Source organism: Pan paniscus, chromosome 16 (genome assembly GCF_029289425.2).
Source record: "Pan paniscus chromosome 16, NHGRI_mPanPan1-v2.0_pri, whole genome shotgun sequence".
Classification (NCBI taxonomy): Eukaryota; Metazoa; Chordata; class Mammalia; order Primates; family Hominidae; genus Pan; species Pan paniscus.
This window is the reverse complement of record NC_073265.2, coordinates 82,899,071-82,922,687: the sequence shown is the minus strand read 5'-3', so window position 1 is coordinate 82,922,687 and position 23,617 is coordinate 82,899,071. Positions and strand designations below refer to the sequence as shown.

Genomic DNA, 23,617 nt, shown 5'->3' with positions numbered 1-23,617 from the left:
CTGGAACGCATAATAAATGTTTGATGAGGCTTTATGAATGAATGAATGAATGAATGAATGAATGAATGAAAAGCGCCTGTTGGGTTACAACATTCCTATATTATGTATTTGCTTGAAATCTTTCTCTAGTTTACACACATGCATACAACCTCATCCAAAGCCTCTGTGCGTGGAAGAAAGGTAATTAAAGGCAGAGTGCAGTTATTCACTCCTGTAATCCCAGCGCTCTGGGAGGCCAGGAGTTCTAGACCAGCCTGGGCAACATGGAAAAACCCCAGCTCTACCAAAAATACAAAAATGAGCCAGTCTTATAAGCCCGTCTCTAAATAAATAATACAATTTTTAAAAAGGTAATTGAACAATGAAGTTGGGATGAAGGCACTGTTTATACCACAGACAACTTCTGGTCAAATATTAATACCAGCCTCTCTTAAAAGTACCCTGCTCTGGGCCCTTGAACCCTGGCCAACGTGGGAATGTAACTGACAACTGCCACCTTTGGGAACATGCTGGGTCAGGAGCATGCTGCGAGCCTGTTCCTCACTCTCTGCCTTGCCACACTACTTTACCTCCCAGCCTACCAGACAAATTTCAAATAATGGCATTCACAGCAACCTGGATGGAATTGGAGACCATTATTCTAAGTGATAGAACCAGGAATGGAAAACCAAACATCGTGTGTTCTCACTTATATGTCAGAGCTAATCTATGAGGACCCAAAGGAATAAGAATGACACATTAGACTCTGGGGACTCAAAGGAAGGGTGGGAGGGGGGTGAGGGATAAAAGACTACACATTGGGTACTGTATACACTGCTTGGGTGATGGGCGGGTACATCAAAATCTCAGACATCACTGCTAAATAACTTATTCATGTAACCAAATACCACCTGTTCCCCAAAAATGTACTGAAGTAAAAAAATTAATTTAAAAAATAAAAATAAATATCATTTACCCATTGCAAAACTAGTCGTCTTCTCTTATAGCTTTGTGGTTATAGCCTCACCATCCCAGGGACTGAACAGATGTTCCTAAGTGGAAGAGGAAAGGAAAAATGGGATCAGAATCTCAGGGACACCTTCAACTCCAATTGCCACTCCCTGCCTCACCACCACCAAGCCCTCCATCCCTTACACAGCGAGATCAAAGGTCTGAATCCGGAGACACCAGCCTGAGTTCCAACCAAGGTGACTGATCATGAGAAATGTCTGAGACTGGGAAGGGGGTCAAGCAAGTGTGATCAGGTAGGTGCTGCTTAAGGCTTAAATACCCCCAAGATATTATGGTATCATACCCACCAAAAGAGAGCCCTAAATAACAGTAACAACAAAAAATCTGTTAAATCAATCCCAGTGCCTTCTGCTTAGGAGAGGAAACGGGATTAGGATGCCCATGAAAGCAGCATGACCCGCCAGGGGGATATGCGTTAATCACCTCTTCCCGAGCTCCTGTCCCTTCCCTCCACCCGCTTCTCTTGCTCTCACACACAGAAAGGGGCAGCAATCACTTCAGCCATAGAAGGCCTGGATTCCAGGCTGCTGCCAAGAGAAACAGCCCACAAACAGGGAAGGGGAAGGTGGAGGCATCGGGATTTCACGCCACAGAATGTGTGTGTGTGGGCGGACGTGGTCTAAAACGATGGGAGAAACTCGCTTTACAACTTTAATGGGGTAACAGCCCTCCTGTTAACATGATTATTATCTGATGCTATTTATTTGGAGTCTCTAAGGTATAGAAGAAATATGTGGTTACGCAGACACCTGTTTGCTCTATTCAAGGCTTTGAGGAGGGAAGGGACGATCGTGTATTGAGCAACAACCTGGGCCCTCTGCTGTGGACACATCCCAGCCTGGAGGCACCCTCCTCCTCCTCCGTTTACAATGAAACTGAGGCTCCGAGAAGGAAAGCAACACGGGTTCCACCACAGAGTTACTTAGAGCCAAAGTTCCAATCAACGTCCGTCAGATTTTAAGCCCTCTGCCCCAACACCTCTTCTTTTGATGTAGGGACAAATCACCCTCATGTGAAGAGGAGCCCAGCACACACCGATAATTCCATGCTTCAATGCCTTTCATCACCTCAGCTGATAAATACTTGTTCTGACTGAGCAAACACACAAAGGAAACCAAAACAGATGGGCACAGAGTCCGTGAGAACTGATCGGGTCCCATTTGTCACAACCCTATTTTAGAAATCACCGTAGCAGGATATTAAACGTGAGCCTTTGTCTCAGCATTTCAGTTTTTTTTGGCAGCAGTCCCAGAGGCTGGGGACAACAGTAGGTGCTATGTGCCCCCATTAAATCACATGGTGGGTTCCCCTTCCAGGGGCCACCAAGCAGCTTCTGCCCACATGGACTGGTCACCATCAACTTGCCTGGAGGCACGGAGCTGGCTGTAGATGTTCCCACCCATCTCCATGGGAGGGGGGACTGCGGTGTCTGTCCCTTCACCTCGAGCCGGTGAAGCAACATCAAAAGTATTAACACAGCATTTGAGGGTGGCAGCATCCATGGGATTGGATTGGCATCTTACTCCCACCTGGGAACAGCCAAGGGCGAGCAGCTGTAGATGATGCTGCCTGCCTGCTGGCAGAGCATTGAAAGCAAGTTGCTGCCGCAGGTGGCCAGGGAAAGGTAAGCGGCTTTTTCAGGGAAGACCTGGTGGAAGGTCCTGCCCAAGAGGACTCTCGATATATTAATTAATAACTGTAGCTTCATGTTAAATCTTTGTATCAGGCAAACATCCTCCTGGGTTTTCTTCTTCAGGAATGCCCTGGGTATACTTGGCCCCTTGATCTTCCATAGAAATTTCAGAACCAGTCTGTGGTCGTCTAAAGGAGAGTCCAACTGGAATTTCTATAAATCAGTTTGGAGAATGTTAATCCCTTTATGACATCCAGACATCATATCTATAAACATTGTGCTTCTTTTAAGTTTTTTAAAGACCTAAATAAAGTTGAATATGTTCTATCTGTAAAAGTCTTGAACATTTTAGATTTCCAAAGCACTTTACTTGTATTTGTTATTTTAAATTATGTCTTTTGAAATCACATATTCAAATGCTGGCCTAGAAATGCAATTTTGTTTTGTGTATTCATTTTATATCAGTATAAATTATTAATCTTAAAATTTGCCTATAGATCTTTGAGGTTTTCTGTATATTCGTGTCCAAATGATGACAATCCTTATACTACTTTAATTTGCTACTTTATCTAGGATTACTGTACAAAGTTTAAAAGATGCAGCTAGAGCAGGAATGATTGTCTTCTTCCTAAATTGTCTTGGGCTGGGCGTGGTGTCTCACGCCTGTAATCCCGGCGCTTTGGGAGGCCGAGGCAGGGGGATCACCTGAGGTCAGGAGTTCGAGACCAGCCTGGCCAACACGGTGAAGACACATCTTTACTAAAAACACAAAAATTAGCCAGGCGTGGTGGCAGGTGCCTGTAATCCCAGCTACTCGGGAGCCTAAGGTAGGAGAATCACTTGAACCCGCGAAGCGGAGGTTGCAGTGAGTCAAGATCGTGCCACCGCACTCCAGCCTGGGCAACAGAGCCAGACTCTTTCTCAAAAAAAATAAAATAAAAATAAATTGTCTCTAATAGCTTATCATTAAGTATGAGATTAGTTGTAGATTATTTTGAGAAGTGCCTTCATCGGATTAAGAAAGCTCTCTTCTAGTTTATTAAGAATACTCATGAATAAATGCCAAATTATATTGAATAACTTTTCTATATCTATTCCAATAATTTAATTAATGCAATTCATGAATAGCATTAATCCATCTTCATTTGAATCCATCTTATATTCTGCATTTACTCTGGTAAGACTTTTTTGCCCTAAAGCATATTTTGCCTGATATTAATAAAGCTTCACAAATGAGCATTCACGGACTACTTGCTAAAAACTTTTTTCCATTTATATGTTTTAAAACTTTCTGGGTCCTCATGTTTCAAGTAAAAAGCATGTTACTGGGTTCTGTTTCTTTTTCGTCTGTTCTGACAACCTGTCTCAACTGGCAAGTTTAAATCACTTATATTTATTTTGAATGCTGATATATTTGAGTCCATTTTAGTCTTTGTGCTTTCTATAAGTTGTTTTTTTTTCTATATTACTTTTTCTCTGTTTGCCTGCCTTGATTGTCTTATTCCATATTCTTCCTCTACTTGTGTGAAGTTCTATGTTCTGTTTTACCTCTCTTGACTTTTGAGGAACTTTGGCTGTAGAAGTTCTTTGAAGCCTGAGTTAAGAGGTTCTTTTTTCTTCAAAGAGGATTTGTAATTACTTTGGCAAAATGGCAGAAGGCATTGCCAAATCATTACTCCTTTTAACTCAGTTTTTGCTTGGGATCTCTTGGAATTCTTGGGTAGTGTAAATTCTATCCTCAAACCCATGTGGAAGTCAGATTGTGGGTTTTTTTTTTTTTTTTTGAGACAGAGTCTTGCTCTGTTGCCCAAGTTGGAGGGCAATGGCGTGATCTCGACTCACTGCAACCTCTGCCTCCTGGGTTCAAGCAATTCTCCTGTCTCAACCTCCCGAGTAGCTGGGACTACAGGCATGTGCCACAACGCCAAAAAAAAAAAAAAGAAAAAAATTAGCCAGGTGAAGTTTTGTTGTTTTTATTACTGTTTTTTGTTTTGGTTTTCTTGCTTCTGTTTTCCTGAATCTAGAGCCAAAATGGATACGGAGAAGTTTCCTTGTGTGGCTCTTAGTGTGTGCACACCACTGCCGGCTCTGTCCAGGCCCACCTCTTGCTTGGCCATTGTTTGTTTATGCCTGTGTATCCCATCTCACATTCCCATTCCCTCCCCCGTGTGGCCAGCCATTCTCATATGTTTGCTCTATGTATCCAGCTGAATTGTGTTCCCCCAAAATTCATGTCCACCCAGAGCCTGTGAAACAGAGAAATAGAGTCTTTGCAGATATAATCAAGTTGAAGTCAAGTCACGCTAGAGAAGGGCAGGCCTTAAATCCAATGTGACTGGTGTCCCTATAAGAAGAGAGAAATGTAAATGCAGAGAGGCATGGGCACACAGAGAAGGAAGACAGAAGCGAGACGGGAGTGATGCATCTACAAGCCAAGGAAGACCAAGAATTGCCAGCACCATCAGAAGCTATGAGACAGGCATGGAACAGATTCTTCCTCGGAGGCCCAGAAGGAACCAACCATGTCGACACCTCAGTTTTGGACTTCAGGCCTCCAGAACTATGAGAGAATAATTTATTTTGTTTTAAGCCACCCAATTAGTGGTAGTTCCTAACAGCCCTAGGAAACCAATGCAATGTAAATTCTATAATTTGTATTCTTGCAAAACATGAATTGCTTTGTATGACTGTAATTTTAATTTACATAAACAATATCATGCTGTAGATTGCTTCTGCTTGTTTCTCTCATTTCTTGTAGCACTTTCTTTGGGATATATACATGATGTGGGTACATCTGGTAGCATTCATTTACGTGTTCCCAATCCACTCACTAGTGATGGGCTCCCAGGAGGCTTCAGATCCCTGTCCCTGCAAGCAGGGAGAATAAACATCTGTACACACACCAAATGACTTGTGCATGACAACTTATTTTGTTCATACACCCAAACATGGAATTGCTAAGTCGTAAGAACTATGCAAGGCCGGGCGCAGTGGCTCACACCTGTAATCCCAGCACTTTGGGAGGCTGAGGTGGGCAGATCACCTGAGGTCAGGAGTTCGAGACCAGCCTGACCAACGTGGAGAAACCCCGTCTCTACTAAAAATACAAAATTAGTCGGGCGTGGTGGCGCATGCCTGCTCAGAAGGCTGAGGCAGGAGAATCTCTTGAACCCAGGAGGCGGAGGTTGCAGCGAGCCAAGATTGTGCCATTGCACTCCAGCCTGGGCAACAAGAGCGAAACTCCATCTCAAAAAAAACAAAAACAAAAACAAAAAAAAGCCTATGCATATTTAACTGAAATAACTATTATTAGAATGCTTTCAGAATCACTACTATACTTTTCTCACTCCTACCAACTGTACATCAGGGTTTTTCTGTCCTCAAACCCCAACCATACTTGTCATTATTTGGCTTTCTATGTTTTGCCAGCCTACTAGGTATAAGGTAACGTGTCACATTTTTATCTGCACTCTGATTAATAATCTGAACAACTCTTTCTTTGTATGCCTGTTTATTCTTTTCGTAAATTACCTGTTTGCATCCTTTGCTCATTTTTTTTTCTGTTGGGATACCGTCTTATTCTTGTTGCTTTGTACGAGTTCTTTGTATATTTTAGATCAGCAATTCAAAAGTTTTTGGCAGGGGGTGGGGCACAGTTTATACTCTTAAAAATAACTTAGAATCCTAAAGAGCTTTTGCTTACATTTATTATATCCAATATTTTCCATGTTAGAAAACAAAACTGAGAAAGTTTTTGTTTGTTTTGTTTTGTTTTGAGACAGAGTCTCACTCTGTCGCCCAGGCTGGAGGGCAGTGGCGCCATCTCGGCTCACTGCAAGCTCCGCCTCCTGGGTTCACACCATTCTCCTGCCTCAGCCTCCTGAGTAGCTGGGACTGCAGGTGCCTGCCACCACGCCCACCTAATTTTTTTGTATTTTTAGTAGAGATGGGGTTTCACTGTGTTAGCCAGGATGGTCTCGATCTCCTGACCTCATGATTCACCTGCCTCGGCCTCCCAAAGTGCTGGGATTACAGGCGTAAGCCACCGCGCCCAGCCTAAAGGTAACAATTTTAAACTCGTTACATGTTAACACAAATAACATTTTTTATAAAAAATTATAATTTCCAAAAAATTAATGAGAAAGAAGCAATATTTTTCAGTTTTTCAACTCTTTTGAATGTTTGGCTTAAGACAGCTGAATTCTTGCATCTGCTTCTGTGTTCCGTTGAAATATATTATTTTGGTTGAAGTAAATGAAGATACTTAGTTGGGAGATGGAGGAGTTATTTAATAATTGCAGATAATTGATATATTCTTTGCTACTACACCAAAACTCAGTAAGTGGTAATTTTTAAAGGTTATTTGCAATGTGGAATCCAAAATTATATTGAAGAGCTTTTCACTGTTCCCTAAAAATCCACCATCCAGTTTGAATAGATCTTTTACCCATGCATGATTCTGTAGAATCATTCATTAGTCATTTGGGAAATATTAGTTCACAGTTACACAAGTCACCCAAATGTTAACATATTTCATTATACAATATCAAAAAAATCACATTTGTTGGTATCACTACCAATCTCATCAGAAATGTCTTTAAGTGCTGGGAACCTGTCAAGCTCATGATAATGAACATGTTTTCCAAAATTCTAATTTTTGCTTTAAAGCTTGAATGTTATCATTGCCAACACATACTGTCGGTGGTTTTCTTTGAAGTGCCAAGCTCAATTTATTCACTTCTGAGAAAGCAGGGTGGGAGGTGCTGGGATGAGAGGCAGATAGTTTGCTTTCAGTCTCACAAACTTTCTCCTAAAAGGCTACCAATTCCAGCAGACTCTGACCAGAATACTGGACAGCCAGGCAGCCAGGCTGCAGCCTGAGAGCTGAAGGAAAAGTAAAGCCCCTATTCAGGCCCCTAACTCTGCAGCCGAGGGCAAACAGCCTGTCCTGAGACTACGAGACCACCTGCCTGGGAAGCCAGAGAGAAACCTGAGCTTTCTGACCAACACTCCCAGGAGCCACCTGAACTGGCCACTGTCCAGCCAGGTGAACTTCTCAGAGTCCCAGTTGTCTTATCTACAAGACAGAGCTGATAATGGCAAACTTCAGCCACAATTATTGAGCACCTCTTATCTTCCAGGCTCTAGATGACAGCTCCAGACAAGTCTCAGCCTGAAGGAGCGTATGTTCTGGAGAGCACTGGTTGGGCCTTGTTGCAAGGATAATAGATGGGAAATGAGAGAACCAAAGCCAAATCTAGCCAGAGAGGTGACCTCTTATTACTAAAGAGCCTAGTGTTACCTAATCTATTGCACCATCTATTGCTTTCCACCCCCAGAATTCCAAACAAATATCAAGTGAAAAATCACACTGACTCGACATCTGGCATTTCATTTAGTTCATACAGAACTACTGTAGCTAAATAAAATACTCAAAATAGTTCCTGCACATCCCACCATGAGTATTACTAGGGTCTGAGCATCCCAGATGATTCAGAAAATCCTCACCTTTCCATATAGTAGGGATAGATTTCAGATTTAAAGTGGGTTGTTTTTTTTTTTTTTTGAAACAGAGTCTTGCTCTGTCGATTTAAAGTGTTTTAAACAAAGAACTCGCGCTCTCTCTCTCTCCCTTTCACTCCTCTCTTTCTCCCCCCTACCCCCACACACCCAAACCACTATTCTTTTAGGATCTTCTAGGAATTTTGGTCTCCTAGGAGTGCGTTATAAAATGCAAATAACCCAGGAGGAGGTCACACTTAACGCCATCCTCAGTTTACACTTGAATTAACAATTAACTCCTTAGGAGAAGCCTCCAGCTTGCAGAATTTTCAAGTAGACCTCAGAAATCAACCACCGACTCTCTCACTCAGTTAATGGATCCCAACAAATGAACAAAACTGGGATTGGAAAGGGGAAGCGCCTTCCCAGGATCATGCAGCCTACTGGCAAGAGGGTGGGTAGAGAAGCCAGTTTCCTACTCTGCAGCCTTCCAAAGCCTCCTGTTCCTCTGGGCATAATCAAAGGCTCCCAAAGCAGCAAAGGGCAGCTTCCATTCAGGACTCCATGTTCAGGCTGCAGACACCCTGCACAGTGCCCCTGCAGCTCTGGGAGTTGTTCTAGAACTTTCCTCAAGTCCACTTACTACTGGATCTCCAGGTTCATCCACCCAACTGCCACCTCCATATCCAGCCCTTCAGCTGATCCCCACTCCCAGCCATCTCCTGGGCTCCCCGTTCTGGCTTCCCCTGGACACTGCCTTTCAGCTGTCCCTGTGCCTGCCATATGCAGGCCACACCTGGTCAAGCCTGAGAACTTCAAATGTCCTTTTTAGTCCAGAAGAGAATTGAACAGCTATTGTGACAAACGCACCTCATGTAGCACCTAGGACATGCCTAATCGGGTGGTAGTGTTACAGGAAAAGGGGTCCTGATCCAGACCCCCAGAGAGGGTTCTTGAATCTTGTGCAAGAAAGAATTTAGGGCAAGTCCATACAATGAAGTGAAACAAGTTTATTAGGAAAGTAAAGGAGTAAAAGAATGGCTACTTGGCAGACAGAGCAGCCCCTGTTTTTTACGGTTATTTCTTGATTATATGCTAAACAAGGGTGGATTATTCATATTCATGCCTCCCCTTTTTAGACCATATAGGGTAACTTCCTGACTTGCCCTGGCATTTGTAAACTGTCCTTGCGCTGATAGGAGTGTAGCAGGGAGGATGACCAGAGGTCACTCCCGTTGCCATCTTGGTTTTGGTAGGTTTGTTTTGGCTGGCTTCTTTACTGCAAGCTGTTTTATCAGCAAGGTCTTTATGACCTGTATTTTGTGCTGACCTTCTATCTCATCCTGTAACTTAGAATGCCTTACCCATCTGGGAATGCAACCCAGTAGGTCTCAGCCTTATTTTACCCAGCTCCTATTCAAGATGGCATTGCTCTGGTTCAAAGGCCTCTGACAGCGGAAGAAAGTCTAGAAAACAAGGGAGTGATGGACGTTCTTGGGGCAGACCCTGAACCAGGTCCTTTCTGCAGAACAGCTCCTTTGGAGGCTTCTGGAACCCAGTGTCACCTACTCCTGTCTCCTGCTCCTCCAACTCCCTCACAGTGGCTCTGGAGAGGGCATGAAGGGCCGGCTAACCCAATGGGAGACACACACACAGCAGTCACCCTGAAGGCCAGGCTTCTAGTTTTCACAAGCTACTGGGAAGCCCATCAGTTCATGCTTGTCATTCAATATCCCAATAATCCTCTTCATGTTTCTCAGCCATATTTGTTGATCAATCAATTCTGTCTCATTAGAAAAATTTGCGTCTGTAGAATCCATTTTTCCTTATGTATCTTTCAGGAATCAGGGGCACATGCTCCAAATATACACATACAGTCTTCCCTTGGTATCCGCAGGGGGTTTGTTCCAGGATGGTCCCCCTCATACCAAAATTTATAATATTCAAGTTTCTTATGTAAAATGGTGTAGTATTTGCCTATGACCTATGCACATCCTCCCATATACTTAAAATTATCTCTAGATTACTTTTTTTTTCGAGACGGAGTCTTGCTCTGTCTCTCTGGCTGGAGTGCAGTGGCACAATCTTGGCTCACTGCAACCTCCACCTTCTGGGTTCAAGCGATTCTTCGGCCTCAGCCTCCTGAGTAGCTGGGACTACAGGCGCCCGCCACAACGCCCAGCTAATTTTTGTATTTTTAGTAGAGATGGGGTTTCACCATATTGGCCAGGCTGGTCTCAAACTCCTGACCTCGTGATCCGCCCACCTCGGCCTCCCAAAGTGCTGGGATTATAGGCGTGAGCCACCGCGCCCGGTCTGTATTACTTATAATACCTTACAGAATACAAATGCTATGTAAATTGTTGTTATACTGTATTTTTATTATTTTTATTGTTGTTTGAATCTGTGGATGCGGAACACACAGATAGGGAGGGCTGACCGTATTCTGGGGAAAAAGAATGATTTATCATATAAATTTGTCACTTAAGCAGTTCAAGGAAAGATGGGGTGATTCCTTCTCCGGGAAGTTGCCACAGGAATTATAGGAGGTGCTGTCAGCTGCCTTCCCAATGGTGAAGCCTCACAGTTTGAATGGGACTGATCCCAGCCCCAGCTCCACGAGTGGGCCCTGTTTGGTCTAAATCATGATTCACGTATCAGTAGCCTCACCCTCTCAACACAAAAATTGGTTCAGTGGGCCGAGCGCGGTGGCTCACACCTGTAATCCCAGCACTTTGGGAGGCCGAGGCAGGTGAATCATGAGGTCAGGAGATCAAGACCATCCTGGCTAACATGGTGAAACACTGTCTCTACTAAAAATACAAAAAATTAGCCAGGCATGGTGGTGGGCACCTGTAGTCCCAGCTACTATGGAGGCCGAGGCAGGAGAATGGCAGGAACCCGGGAGGCAGAGCTTGCAGTAAACTGAGATCGCGCCATTGCACTCCAGCCTGGGTGACAGAGCAAGACTCCGTCTCAAAAAAAAAAAAAAAAAATTGGTTCACTGTGTGTATGCATATATAAAATAATCACATCTATCTCAAATAAATACAAACATCACATCTATCTCAAATAAATATAAACACGATTTACTTTCTAAATTACATATATGAACATATTTAATTACTTCTGGTATTTAAAAAATGTGTAAGAAAGATCATTATCACACACACAAAAAAACTCGTTCAGAAACAAGCATTTGACCTAAGTTTTTCCAGGTGCAGTGAATTCTAGCACTTATGCTCCATGGCTGAGAGAAAGAAAAACCCCCGTCTCCTGCTGGACATGAAGGAGAAAGCACACATTCCCCCCCAACTGGCAACTGTCTTGTGACCACATGGGGAGCCAGCCTTGGATGTAGCTGACACGACGGAAAGCGGAGGGGAAAGAAAGAAACTATTCATCGTCATCCTGAGCTTCCGGATCAAGCTTTGCTAAGTGTCAACCCTGCCTCTGGACTTTTCAACAACATGAAAACTCTTGTTATCTTTTAAGCCGGTTTGATTTGGATTTTCTACAGCTTCTAGCCGAAAGCATCTTAACTGATACAGAATTTTATGAATCCAGTAGGGATTTTGGTGACGTCTAAGCACACCACAAATCCTGAAGTTCACAACATGTTTCTGGGAAGGTGAGGCATGGGGTGAATACACCTGAGCCCTAAAAAGCCTCTCTCTCTCTCTCAGTCGTTCAGCATCACTCTGGCTACTAATAGCTGCTCTCGGGTGCACATAATGTCATCAGAGCTTCCTGAATTGTTGCTGTTTGCAACAGAGCAAGTTGAGGATATTCTCGTTTTTCCAGCCACCACGTGTATCTCCTGGCAAGTTTGGCTTTTGTAGCAGGATGCCACAGCACACCCTAACCAGAGGGCATAGTGGTGCAAATGTACAAAGATTCTCCCCCTCCCTCCTCCTAGCCCTCTCTGCCCCGTTCACCCTCCTAACCACCCACCCCTCTTCACCCCCCTGCGGGCCTTCAAAGGGTTAAATGCTAAAGAAGTGGCTTTTAAGAACAGCTGGAAACAAAGTGTTGCCCCAGGCTGACAGCAACCAATAAAAGGTCAGGAGGTTGAGGGAATCATTTTCCATGGGAATAATTTTCTAAGGAAAACGGTAAACTTATTTAAGTCACCAGGTGGGACACATAAAGGACAATCGTTCCTGGCTCTCAAGAAATGCGTGACGTTTGACCTCACAGATTTTGCCTGTCTCTGATTTACATAATGAACCCAAAACCTTGGTAACATTAAATGACTTTTTATATATAATATATATATGTATGCTACATCTTTTTTTTTTTGAAATTGTATCACCTCTCTGGAAATAAACATGGGGGAGGGGAGAGAAGGATATAAAACATTCATACCCTTTAACCCAGCAAGCCGGCTCTTGGGACTACAGCCCAGTGAAATATATTCAACAGGGGAAATAAGCTTCGTGTGCAAAGATGTTCACTGCAACATTATTTATGATAGAGAAAAAACCCTAATGGTTGAGCAAAAGGTGGTGGGTTCGTAAATTATCGCACATCAATGTGAGAGAATATTATGGGCCATTAAAAATGCAAAGTAACAATATGGAAAATGTCAACTTAAAAAAGCAGACATAAAACAATATGCACAGATGATTGGAACTAGCTGACTGCATCTTTGGTAAATAAAGACTGGAAAGTGTGGCAATAATGATAAACGTTAAATGGAGCCAGTAGAATCGGGAAAGATCCTCCTCTTTTTCTCAGTTTTATGTAATGTTAATTTATTTTATCTGATTAAAAATGTAATTTTGTTGCAGAAATGAAAATATTCATTAGTGGTGGTGAGGGTTGCACACCCTTATGAATGCGGTAAAAACCACTGAATTTTACACTTTCAATGGGTAAATTGAATGGTGTGTGAATTTTCTCAAGAAAGCTGTTATAAAACATGTAATTTTGTTTGTAAAAATGTGAGCCACTTTCTATGGAGAGAGAAAAGATCTTTGTTTTCCATTTAAGGAACAGTATCATTCAATAGCTGGATTATACAGGGCTTTTAAATAAATTCTCAACATAATTTATTAAGTTGGTAATAAATACCACCTTGGGTCCTGTTTTAACCAGAGCACACCCAGTGTGCCTAATGAGACAGGAGCCTCCCTGGTCCCTCTGGAAATGCGCTAGACATTAGTGGGGAAAAAAAGCTCTAAAATCAGACTGAATGAATGAGTCTAAACCTCAAAACAACAACTGAATCATAGTTTTGTTCTGGGCAGCTAATATCCTCTCTGAGCCTCTGTTTCTTCCTCCATAAAACAGAGTTAATTCCACCTTCCCAGTGGGGTTGTGAAAATTAAAATATACCACGCATCTCAAACATCTGAGAAATAGAAGATAGTCCGTAGCTTCTATATTCTTATTGAAAAGCAGAGGTGCAACTGAATCAGGTTTTTAAATTACTTTGAATTTTGCCCAAGTGAAGGGGTGCCCCCACAAATGATACTAGTGGTCCTTCTTCCTATGGTGAACCTGGGGAATGGTGGGGACATTTCTGTCCCTCAGAGTTGAATCTGGATTACCCCCTCCTCAGGGGTGTTTTCTAAGAGGCTGAGAGTGTTTTCTAAGAAATTGACCACTGGTCACTGGTCACTCATCCCTAACAACCTGACCCAACAGCCATCACGTTTGTGCATATGGCTCATCCCAAATCACTCGTGCCTGGAAAGGAGAGAGCAAAGCTTCATCCCAGGGCTCCTAAAACAACCCCTGAGTTCAGTCAAATAAAATCAGCTAAAGCAGCTCCGCACAGCAACATAAATTCCAGCTGGAGATGTGCACTCGTGATGAAACTGACTTCTTCCTAACGTGAAGATCCTACAGCATAATGACAGTCACCAAGGCTTTGGGGTGGGAAAAACCTCAGGCTGAATATTGTCTCTACCTCCTTAACAGCCTTCAGTCAAATTACTTACTATATCTATGACATGGTTTTCTCCATTGGAGAAAAACCGGGCTTAAAATGCTAGTTAATTGTAGAGAGGATAAAATAAGAAAAAATATAAACATTATCTGGTACATGGTAGATGCCCAATAAATGGTAATGTTATCCACCCTTCCCTGTTACTCCTTAACTGATGGACATCTCCTGCTAAGATAGGCTTATCCATCCTTTTTCTCATTCTCTTTCTTCTACTCCTACTCCCTAGCTCCACTCCTACCCTCTGATTCCTTCCCCTTCCCAAACCAACAAGCCCCAGAGTGCAAGCCTCCAAATGTCAGTCAGCACGGACTCGGCCCACAGCATATGGCCCCACACAAACTCCCCATGATCTCATGCAGTTGGACTGTTATTTTTACAGACTGGTATTAAGAAGCGTAAACCAGGAATGTTTTCAGCGCTGTCACACTGGGTATTCTCAGGCCTGCAGTGCAGATGGAGCGTTCCTAGAATTTTATGGTACCACACGTGGGCCTCTGTGCTCTTCTTCAGACCCCAGGCTCTCCAGGGTCTGGAGGAAAGCATCGGTGGGCTCCTCACTCCACTCTGCATTCTCTCCACTTTGTTTCCCACCAGGCATTCCCTGTGCTAGCCACTGCCCTGAGAGAAGGAGTAGATTGGGGATCCAGCAGCTCTCTAGCGAGCCATCAGGGCACCTGCTGTATGAGAGTCATTGGCTGTGTAGCATGTGACCCAGGAAGCGGAGCTGCTTGTTCCTAACACGCCACCCTGCTCTTCCACAAACAGAAGCAATAAGCGGGGCATGGAACAAGGCTGGGGAGGACACGTGCTCCTACCTCCCAACCGCCATGGAGGCAAACAACAGGAATTTCACAACTGCGGGACATGTACTGGAATTGTCACAGCTGCAATAAATCACCTGTGTAAACCATGAAACATAAGCCATGTATTTTGTCCTGTAATTGTGTAGACAGATAGATATATAGGTATAGCTATAGATATAGATACATAGATATATAGTAGTCCTCCCATCCTTTCATTATACACGGTTTCACTTTCTGTAGTTTGAGTCACCTGTGGTCAACCGCAATCCAAAAATATTAACTGAAAAATTTCAGGAAAAAAATAATTCCTAAGTTTTAAATTGTACGCTGTTCTGAGTAGTGTGATGAAATCTCTTGCTGTCCTGCTCCAACCCACCTGGGTTATGAATCATCCCTTTGCCCAGCGTTTATATAACATTTGTTTTCCCAAAAGTAGAAGAGAAAAGCAAAGGTATAAGCACTCTGGTCTAACACAAGCGAGGATGAACACTTCAGTAGCAAGTACTTCCCCCACTGGAATTCCCTCTCTCTCTCTCTCTCTTGCTCCCTCCCTCTCTTCTCTCCTCCCTCCCTCCCCACTTCTCTCTTTCTCTCCTCTCTCTGTCTCTCCCCCTCTCTGGTGTGGACTCACACAGCTTTCTTCGCCCATTACACGCATTTCTGAATCTCAGTGGCTCAATAATTTGCTGTCATCAGCTGTGGTTTCTTTCTCAGTAACTGCAATTATTTGAAAACAATGTCAGCATGAAAGTCTTTCTTCTTTCTCCCTGGCAACCGCTCGGGGCTTTGCTCCTCACATGCCCTGTCTTGCTGCCTCTCCCGCCTGACTTTGCTTCTTTCCCTCCTCCATCTGCCTCGCCCCTTACCCGGCTTACAGTGTCCCTGGTAGAAAAGGGACAGAGTGACCCGTGTCTGTACACAAGGAGCAGCCACTGTACCCTCGTGCACTGTAAGTGGGTTCAAGGCCAAGATCGGCAGGCGTGCCAACCAAGCCCCCAAATATTTTGGCAATGCCACGAGTATGCCACGAAGGTATTCCACCATGGCAGGCCCCAAAAGGGATACACAGATGCTTCTCTACTCTTTGTCCTCTCCCTCACTCAGACCACACAGCAGAACAACTTCAAAAACATTCAAGGAATGGTTCCCATTCTGTGGTCTAAGGCCTCAGAGCTCCTTAAACGGAAGACAATGCTCGTAAGTCCTTTCAGCATTCCAAAAACGCTAATAAAACCCATGCACCGGCTCATAGGGGATGGCCCAGGCTGGCTGAATCATCACATTTCTCTGCCTTGGTCCAGCACAGAATTGACACAACCTGAGATCACTGGCAAAATCACAAAGACCAGAGCCCTGCAGAGAATAAGCGCATCATTTACTAAACAAAAAGGAAAGTAATGATTACTTAGCCAACTGCTGTGTTTAGTGAACAAAAGTGTTTCTAAACACAGGACCAACAGGCAAATAATCTTGAACGAAATGGTTCTTAATAGAGAAACAGTCAGAAATCTTTGACTTCAACCTCATTCTAAAAGACAACTGGGTAGCTGTCTCAATTAAAGATACTGTCCATGTGACGGTGAAATGACAGACAGCAGCTGCTATTAGTGTGAAACTCCATGGCTTCCCAGGAAAGGGCACGGAAGGAGTGAATATCTTCATGATTCGCTATACCAAGCACTGGGAAATAGAAGAGTGACAACTTCTACCTGTTGACCCACCAAATCCCCAAAGACCAAGGATGAACACCGGATGTCCTCCTTTTAACTGAATCATCTCTAAGGGACTCCAAAATGAACAATACAGAGAAATGCAGTCAGGATCACCACAGAGCTTGAGACTGCAGAGGTGTGGCTGAAAAAGGTTGCACTCTCTAGAACACGCTTGGAGTCCCGAATGCCTTTCTTCTGCTAGCCCATACAGCTTTGCCATCATCCAAAAAACTCCTGAAATCTCACCTCCTCCATGAACCCCAGATGAGTGATGATGAGAGAAAGTGATTCTTTTGTACCTATCACTTTCCAAAGACCACACAAGCCCTGCATATAAAATATGCACATGTCAAAAATAACAGGCCATATTTAGCTATTTTTTCCTACTCAAACCTGATATGCTGGGGACTCCCAGCTTGACCCAACTGTTTTAGGGAGGCCCAAGAAACCTATCATGTATCCTCCCCTAATAAAGCACATGGCTGACGACGTCCTTACCTCTTCAGGAGTGTCCAAGGGCAGCCAACACTGCAAGCCAGGCCACTTCCCTTGGATCTTGCCCTGCACCCACTGACCACAGATGAACCACTCCTGCCCAGTACTAGTGCTTCCTGCATCACCATATTGGATGCATTCCCTGCTGGGGACCACCAGGCCTACCAGCCATCACTGCCAATCGCACTGGGTGGAACCGTCTCTACTGAACTCCTTCACCTGGTTGGCTAAGTAAAAGAAATTGTCCCCTCTTCTTTTCATGCAAAATGCTGCTGGAAACATATCAAAACAACACAATTGTGCTCCAAAGCTTATTGAGTTTTTTAGCGAAAACAGCTGTATCAGTCTTTACTCACAGCCTTTTGTCTCTGGAAGACCAAGCCATGGGTCCTGGGGGGTGCTGGACCCTAGGCAAATCCAAATGAGAGTCTTCAGGCCAGGTACCGTAGGTTGGCTTCCTTCTGATGGCTGAAGCTTGGTAGTGATGCCAACCCCATGTCTCTGCCTCACTGAACCCTAAAAAAGTCCTCTTTTCTCTGAAGCCTCTGGGTGCCTCATTAAAAGCACTTAGGGAGAAGCCTCATGTACAATCGGACACTGCCATCCACTGTCACCAGCATTCAAAGAAAGACGCGTTGGCACCAAAAGAGGTAACTAAGTCACTGCCCTTACTGAGAAAGGAGTGTGTGCATGTGCGCACGTGTGCGTATGTGTACATGCATACTGTATGTACATGCATGTGTGCATGTGTATGTGTCTGTGCATGTGTGTGTGCTCTCTCCCTACCTACACTGTGTGAGAGCAGGGATGAGGAAGGCATGACAAGAGTTTGGCAGACATAGACTATTTGAATCTTGGTGTGTGCAGGACATTTGAATTTTGGCTGAAAGAAATCTATTAGAGGAAGTGTGTCATTAGAAATGGAAGTGTAGGGAGAGGTCAGGGTTAGTTAAGCTCAACTGAGTAAAGGGCCAGGTACCTATTCCGCTCATTTTGTCATGAACTAGAGAAAATCTTATCACATACTGGAGAAACCTTTGTGCAGACAATCTTTTGAGAATCTGTTATGGGCTGAATTGTGTCCTTGCAAGATTCATATGTTGAAGCTCTAATCTCCAAAGTGACTGCATTTAGAGACAAGGTCTTTAAAGATACAATTAAGCTTAAATGAGTTCATAAGGGTGCGACTCATAATCCAACGGGACTTGTGTCCTTATAGAAGAGGAACAGACAACCAGGAATGTGTGTGCACAGAGAAGAATCCGTGTGCAGATGCGGTGAGAAGGTGGTCATCTGCAAACCAAGGAGAGAGGCCTCAGGAGAAATCAGACCTACCCGCACCCCCATCTTGGACTCCCAGCCTCGAGAATCGTGAGAAAATAGACTTCTGTTGGTTAGGCCACTCGGTCCGTGGTATTTTGTTATGGCAGCCCTAGCAAACTAATGCAGACTCACTGCACCATATCACTCCTCTTGTTTTTATGTAACTTTAGGAACCGAGCCCCTTGTTTTTGCCCCACTGAAGTGAATGAGGACCTGTTGTCAACATGCCATCAGAGTTCATACAGAGCCCAAGCTGCCATCTTGGAACCAAGTACTGTTCTACCACGTGAGCCTGTGTGTATCCTACACATCCAAGGCAATTCCCTTGCCACATCCACATCCTTCGTATAGATACCTGTGGCACTCCTCCCTCAAAGGCACTAACCCTTAAAAGCCCGTTCATTAAAGATGGTGCTAAAAGAGTAAATGCAAAAGTTGGCTCTCTCCTGTGGACCAGTTCAGTGAACCCAAAGGCTTATGCCAATCTCCCCATGATGCTGCAATGATAAATCATCTCTGCCTATCTCTCTTCTCCCGGTCTTCTTCTCTTGCACTCCTGGGTGTGTGACAGACAACCAGGGAGTTTTCATTCCACTGTAGAGTTTAGTGTGGCAACCAATTGATTACGCACTTATGTCCCATCATCCCAGAGAGTGCTGTTAGCCCAGCCACACAGAAACCACACAACAGTCAACATAAATTACTGTCATTCCTAGACAATCAACCAAATCCCGATTCACTTCACCTTGAAGAACCATGAAAATGCCATGAACATTGTATAGCCCTGTCCTTTGCCAGCTTGGTTCGTTTTTAGCAGGGCCACACTAACAGCTAAATTGCTCAGGAGCCTTTACTGAGCAGCTTCCAAATTCTTATTGAGTAAAATGACAGAAAAAGAAAGAAATGCATTTCCTGTCCATTGTTCTGCTGATGGTAACCAATAACACTCTAAGTTTACGGGACCTTACTGATGCCAATACTTGTTTTCTCATGTACCTTGTCATGAGAGGATGAGAGAAGTGATAGCACATTGTTCATAGCTGCCCTCTATGGTTCCAGCACTCCAGAGGCCTCTGAGACTGTTTTTTTGTTTTTTTTTTTTGAGACGGAGTTTCCTTCTGTCGCCCAGGCAGGAGTGCTGTGGCGCGATCTCGGCTCACTGCAAGCTCTGCCTCCCGGGTTCACGCCATTCTCCTGCCTCAGCCTCCCGAGCAGCTGGGACTACAGGCGCCTGCCACCACGCTAATTTTTTTGTATTTTTAGTAGAGACGGGATTTCACAGCATTAGCCAGGATGGTCTTGATCTCCTGACCTCGTGATCCTCCCGCCTCGACCTCCCAAAGTGCTGCGATTATAGGCGTGAGCCACCGCGCCCGGTCCAGGAAATGCAGATTTTAAATTTAATTTACTTGTTGAATTGTTGATAGCCTGTGCCAATTTATTTCCCATTTCAATTTTTGGCAAAGCCAGTTCTGCTTATGCAATCTAGAATTTTGAGTTGTGGTATCTATTTTTCGTTTTCCTTTTGAGACGGAGTCTCGCTCTGTCGCCCAGGCTGGAGTGCAGTGGCACAATCTCGGCTCACTGCAAGCTCCACCTCCCGGGTTCACGCCATTCTCCTGCCTCAGCCTCCGAAGTAGCTGGGACTACAGGTGCCCACCACCACGCCAGGCTAATTTTTTTGTATTTTTAGTAGAGACGGGGTTTCACCGTGTTAGCCAGGATGGTCTCGATCCCCTGACCTTGTGACCCGCCCGCCTCGACCTCCCAAAGTGCTGGGATTACAGACATGAGCCACCGTGCCCGGCCTGTGATATTTAGTGATATCTATTTTTTACTATTTAAAAATGTAAATATCCTTTTTTTTTTTTTTTTTTTTTTTTTGAGACAGAGTCTCGCTCTATCGCCCAGGCTGGAGTGTAGTGGCGCGATCTCAGCTCACTGCAAGCTCCGCCTCCCGGGTTCACGCCATTCTCCTGCCTCAGCCTCCCTAGCAGCTGGAACTACAGGCGCCCGCCACCACGCCTGGCTAATTTTTTTGTATTTTTTAGTGAAGACGGGGTTTCGCCCTGTTAGCCAGGATGGTCTGGATCTCCCGAGCTCGTGATCCGCCCGCCTCCGCCTCCCAAAGTGCTGGGATTACAGGTGTGAACCACCGCGCCCGGCCAAAAATGTAAACATCCTTTCTTGAGTGTCTCATATGTACCACCCACGCCAGGCAATTTCCTTTCCTTTCCTTTATTTAGACTTTCAACCCTGAGGAATCCTTGTTTCTCAGGTAGGACAACTGACAACAGGAAGATAAAGTGAATTTCCTAAGACCCCTCAGTTTGCAGAGGTCAAATAGGTCTAACTTCAAATTCTCTGGTCCTTTTACAATACCACACAGCTACTCAATGTTGTTTTAGAAAAATCCATCATTTGGGGCCGGATGCAGTGGCTCACGCCTATAATCCCAGGATTTTGGGAGGCCGAGGCGGGTGGATCACAAGGTCAGGAGATCGAGACCATCCCAGCTAACAAGCTGAAACCCCATCTCTACTAAAAAATACAAAAAAATTAGCCAGGTGTGGTGGTGGGCACCTGTAGTCCCAGCTACTCGGGAGGCTGAGGCAGGAGAATGGCGTGAACCCAGGAGGCGGAGCTTGCAGTGAGCCCAGATCACGCCACTGCACTCCAGCCTGGGTGACAGAGCAAGACTCTGTCTCAAAAAAAAAGAAAAGAAAAGAAAAATCTATCATTTTGGAGGCAACATATTCATATAATTGCTAAGTTGCTGCTGCTGTTGTTTGAGTAGGGACCTTGCTGTGTCATGTATGGTTCATTCAGGCAAGGGCCACAGACAGTGCCATGCATGACCAAGCCCTGAGGATTGGCTTTAAGACAGACAACTGTCCTCACCACCACAACCCCCAGACTGGTCAGGGTCTGTGCTTTTTGAACTCAGTGATACAATCTTCACATTCTCTGCACCTCGGAATTGTCTGCTCATCTGTTTTTTTTCCCCTTTGCAAGGCTCGCATCTTTGAGAGCAGATGTTTTCTCTCTCCTCCTAGTCCTCAGCTGGTACTTGGCATTTAGTAGGCACTCAATAAGTGTATGATGAACACGTGAGTTAATCAAGTAATTGATTAGTTAATGGAAATAACATTAGTGGATTTGTTTCTAACAACAAAGCAAAGTATCTTGATTTCCTGCCCCAGATCAGCACTCAAGTTCACCTGTGTCAGCCTCTGTGGAGCCTTCATTTTATGACTAAGTCTGTGGCCCAACCATCCTGTATTTAAAGCTCTCGGAGAAAATAACACACATGGCCTTTCTGATTCTAGAGTGTTTTACACTGATTTACACAGGAACTAGAGCTCAAGAGAACTTCTAAAAATAAGAAGCTAGCCCTTTTCTCTCTAGCTTTGAAGGAAACCTCAGATGCATGCCAGCCCACCCCAGCAGCCTTTCCCACTGGGCTGGTTTTTGTCTCCACCCAAGGGCCTACCCAGCTATCTTGGGTGGGGTCAGGCCAATGAGAGCTGCGTGGAAATTCTGCACACAGGGTTTCACACCTACAGATGTGTAGGGTCAGGGGTGGTTGATGTCACTAATGCAGTGGGGACCTAGTCAGGAAAACACGCAGAAAAACTGACCCTAGAGAGACAAAAGGGAGGAGAGACAGGGAAAAAGAAAGTGCAGAAAGGGAAGAGGAGACAAAAGGGGAGAAGGCTGGGAGCAAGGAGAAGGGCCTTGCACACTCAAGGGAAACCCCAGAGCTCACCTAGAGAGCAGTTCCAGCATCGCAGGTGATGAGCATTCCTAGAAAGCTTTAGCCCAAGCTTTAGTTTCAGTCCAAATCTGGTATTATTAGGATCTCAGATTAAAAGGGAATTTAGAGCAATATGTACAGGCGATTCACCTGGAGAGGGTTAAACAATGTAAATTCTCGGGCCCCACCTTAATAGATCTTGATTCTGTGTAGTTCCAGGTCTGGGAGTAGATATATCACTAACTCTTTCCCATGGTGATTGGTGCAGTAATCAGATTTCAGAACCTCCATCTTAGCATTTGCCCAGCCTCCTGAGAACACAAGAATTTCAGCTCTGCAGACAGACACGGCTTGCACATTTCCAGGGGCAGGAAGCTTATGACTTTTGAGATAGCTCCGGTTGTTAGAAAATTCCATCTTCTTAAAAAGTGCTCCCATCTGCCTCAGGAACTGAGTTCTACCAATTTAGGAAAAAAAGGATAAGGCAAGAAATTGAAGACGTGTATCCCCTGGGCCCCAAAAGGGGAAACATAATTAGAAATTCAAGCTGCTGTTGCCACTACTCTAACACCCTTTCTTCTCTCTGTCAAAATGCCCAACACCTAATTACTATGAAATCTAGCGTATCCACTAGGACAAGTTCTGTGTTCATATTTCTGATAACGTGCATAGCGTCCCCAAATGAGCTAAAAATCACATCACCCAGGAAGCCCCCTTTACTGGACCAATTGAGAAAGTAGGAAACAGTTGCTATTTCTTGCCCAATTCTTGCCAGAAAGACTCTATTTGACTTCCTAAGGGGAGACAAAGAGGACCAATGCCTGCAAAGCCTACAAGTGCTATAGAAACTTTTTCCCAACCAGCAAACCAGATAGAGGCTCCTGCCTCTGAATTAACAGTTTCCTCAAAAGCTGGCTGGCAGGCCACTCTTTGAAACCCTTGGGAAATCTTTACATTCACTAATTTGACAACCCCAAGGGTGTTTTTTCTTTTTTGAGACAGAGTCTTGCTCTGTCACCCAGGCTGGAGTGCAGTGGCACGATCTCGCCTCACTGCAAGCTCCGCCTCCCAGGTTCATGCCATTCTCCTGCCTCAGCCTCTCAAGTAGCTGGGACTACAGGCGCTTGCCACCACGCCCAGCTAAATTTTTTGTATTTTTAGTAGAGACAGGGTTTCACCATGTTGGCCAGGATGGTCTCGATCTCCTGACCTCATGATCCACCTGCCTCAGCCTCCCAAAGTGCTGGGATTACAGGCGTGAGCCACCATGTCTGGCCCCAAGGGTGTCTGTTTTTAACAAGGTTTGGTAATCTTTCCAAAGAGGTCTCTGGGCTCCTTGAGAAGGGACTCCCCAACTCCTCACCACCCACAGACCTGATTGTCCATTATTAATCTACAGTTAGGTTGGCCAGGAGACCCCACACA

General features: G+C 44.6%; 1 long non-coding RNA gene across 1 annotated transcript in view; it reads right to left on the bottom strand.

Moving 5' to 3' along the window:
• Positions 1-243: 243 nt before the first annotated feature.
• The window catches only part of LOC117976108 (uncharacterized), a 149,153-nt gene continuing 125,779 nt past the window's right edge, over positions 244-23,617 (bottom strand). The window contains exon 4 of the long non-coding RNA XR_010110082.1: positions 244-1,031. This is a non-coding gene — a long non-coding RNA (uncharacterized LOC117976108). The remainder of the gene's footprint in view (positions 1,032-23,617) is intronic.